We start from the raw sequence: 3,471 nt of genomic DNA, 5'->3' as shown, positions 1-3,471 counted from the left end.
AATCTGGGCATAAAATCACTTTCTCTCAACACTTTTGGTATTCCTATTTCAAAATGTATCCCTAAGCAATTTTGGACCGAAATTGATTGAAACTAGGTATCCATTATCATAAGACAAACAATAATTATATCTGTTGGGAAAGACCCAAAAGATTAGCAGATAGTATATCTATCTGAAGAAGTAATACTTTATCATTCTTGCTGGGTGGGTTAACTGTTCCAGTCTTAAATTTTTCACTCTTCATGACGATCTCCGAAATATCATATTCGTTCCACAAAAAGAGGAAAAATTCAAAATATTGGCATAAACGATTTGTATACAGGAAAGGTTTGTAAAACAGAACCTGAACAAACATTTTTAAAATGCAATATTTAATAGTAACTTTTTACTCCACATCCCAAAACAGTAATTTTTGGCCTTAATGTCGGACTTTTTAACAATGAAACAGCATTACAAACACCCAAACCACGAAGTATACCCATTCAAGCAGGAATCGACCCCGAGACTTGTCTGTTGGTGAGGCGAAGACGTTACCCCGCTACCACCGGCGCCAGCTATTAACGTAACATCGGTAAAGTGCTAAATAACTCAGAATAAGGTGCTAATTCCAACGATAGAGATTCAAATTCTTCAAACCTTTTAATAATAATGTTAGATGATAAATTTCTCTTCGCTAACATTAACTATTTCGGGGTTATCATGCTGATATAATTCCAATTAATGCATACGAGACGCATTTACACACATATGCATACATTAACATGCATGTAGATACGTATTCTCTCTCTGCCACTGACACAAGTACTCACAGTTATCGTCGTTAAAATATTTAAGATGCGTAAAGATAACTCAAGACATATTATTCCCATTGAAACCCTGACTTTGAGTTTTTTATGTCGGCTTCGGAACAATTTTTACTATGAGATAAGAAATAACATATTGATTTGCATTGCTTTTATGTATCTCGGTTGCTATTGTGTTGATTTCTGTAAATCTACACCATTAAATTAAGGTGTAGGATAAGTAAGATTACTCTAAAACCTCCATCTGACTTCAGGAGGAATGACCTGATGATCCTTATTGCTTATGACAAGAAAAAGAATGTGATGATGTCCACTTATTAATACTTTTGTACCTATTAACGATTTTGGGAAAATTTAATTGGTCATTAATAATTTGGTGAATTTCATGCTCATGGAGGACTCCAAGCTGAGTTGTTAGAAGCAGTTACCATGCTCAGTTGTAAGAAGCTGTTAAAATGATTTTTCGAAGAAGAAATTGCTTAGCTAGAAAATGTAAGATGCCAATACGGCCATTTTCCTACTGATTATACGAGGGTAATCACAGAAGTACCCGACCTATCAAAGAAAACACAAATATTTTGGAAAATAATGTATTTATTTTCAACATTATCTCCTTCCAGCTCTTTAAACTTTTCCCAGCGAGGTTCAATAAGTTCTATACCCTTTTTATAATAAGAACTGCCTTGCTCCTCAAAATAGCCATTACCTACCGACATCACTTCTTCATGATTGGAAAATCTTTGGCCACCGAGCCATTTTTTCAAGTTTACGAACAGAAAATAATCTGAGGGGGCTAAATCTGGCGGTTAGAGTGCATGAGTAAGCAATTCAAACTTTATTCATGAATTTTGGCCATTGCAATAACAGATTTTTGAGCTGGTACATTTTCTTGATGAAACAACACATTCTTCTTAGCCAAATTCGGCCGATTTTACTTGATTTCTTCGGTTAAACGTTGTAATAAGTTGGCATAATATTCGCCGTTGATAGTTTTTCCTTTTCCAAGATTGTCAATAAAAATTATCTATTGTTTTGATTGCTCTTTTGTCTCGGTTGTGAAGTAATGGACCCATGTTTCCTCCATGGTTATGAAACGGCGCGAAATCTGATTTGTTGGGGTGAAACTTTGCTAAACTCTTAATTTTAACGTCTCCACGGCACTGGAGACGTGAGCAAACGCGAGTACCCATCTTGCACACAGTTTTCTCATGTCCAAATGTTTCCTTAATATGCGATTCTCCGCACTTTTTCGAATTCCCACTATACGTGCTAGCTCGCGTACTCTCAGTCGACGATCATCCAGTATCATTTCGTGGATTTTCTTCACCATTATTGAAGTCGTCACCTCATTTCGTCGACCAATGCGATGCTCGTCTTGACAGCTAGTACGGCCTCATTTTACCTCTGCTACCCAATATTATACCCCTGTAAACAAAGGAGCAGACTCACCCAGAATAAAATCCAGTTCAATTTTTATATTGGTTGGGCTAAGGCCTTTCAAATAAAAGTATTGTATCACATAACAAAGACCAATTTTCTCCATTTTCACAAATTCACCGAAAGTGTTCACTATTGATGCCTGCCAAACAAATACTAAACAACGTGGCGTCTTCAAACTTGAAACATATGCTTTATACATTGCATGCTTTCTAATGAAGTGATATTTTTCAAACAACTACCGCCATCTCTAGGTCAGGCCGGGTACTTCTGGGCCTTCCCATGTTATTGCATGTGTCAATTTCTCACAATTCAAACAGCACTGTATTACCGAGTCGATTTCATGAAGTTTATCAATTACGTTGCTTACCATTTACTAGAAAGTACGCGTAATAATTTAAAAACGGGCTGTTAAATATGACAGCACAAGCCCAGCATAAATTTTTTACAGTAATTTAAGGCCAGCTCCAAGACGAATAATTCCACGTTGGAGTTAGTCATAAACTGGAATTCATCCTTTTTTTAAGTCTATCCCGGCTTCCCGTCCGCCAGAGCATTGCCCAAAAACCTTTTTGGACACTTGAATAGTAGGTAGCCGGTTCGCTAATTGAGAGAGATGAATATTTTGGTTTAATTACTAGTGAGACAAATTCGCTGACCAAGGTGATATTATTACGGAGCCGTAGGGGAACGAACAGTGAGCAAAGAAAAAACTTTAGCATGCACGTGTTGTTTGGTCAGGCATTAAATCCGGAAAGTATATAGAGAGAGCCATGCCCACCATAAAAAGCTTCGCACTTGAATTCAAAATACTCGCACCTCCACCTGCTCAAAAAAAGTGCTGAAATGTATTGCCACCATGGAATTAAATGGTTGGCTACTCAAAAATTCCATTTCCCCCAGAATAGACATGCAAGTAGGTTTAAATATACTGGAATAATTATTTCTAATTTACACGGTTCCAAATGTATTTAGTTAGCCTTAGGTCGGTCAAAAACAAAAACCTCTCCGTCAATCATAAGATTGACAATTATAAGAACTTTGTCAATTAAAGGAAATTTTCTAACTAGACGATCATAAGAAGTTTTCCAGCTGATTGCATCAAGGGAGGGATTGCAAATCTTACCGCCACAAATAACCACTTTTCCCAAACCTACGTACTTAAAACTCTCTTCCAAAGTGGGCTCAAGTCTTTCCCCGACTACATCAAGTGCCCATCCAAACACGGCGA

Source organism: Hetaerina americana, unplaced genomic scaffold (genome assembly GCF_022747635.1).
Source record: "Hetaerina americana unplaced genomic scaffold, ioHetAmer1.1.p SCAF_8, whole genome shotgun sequence".
NCBI lineage: Eukaryota > Metazoa > Arthropoda > Insecta > Odonata > Calopterygidae > Hetaerina > Hetaerina americana.
Note: the sequence above shows the minus strand (reverse complement) of the source record.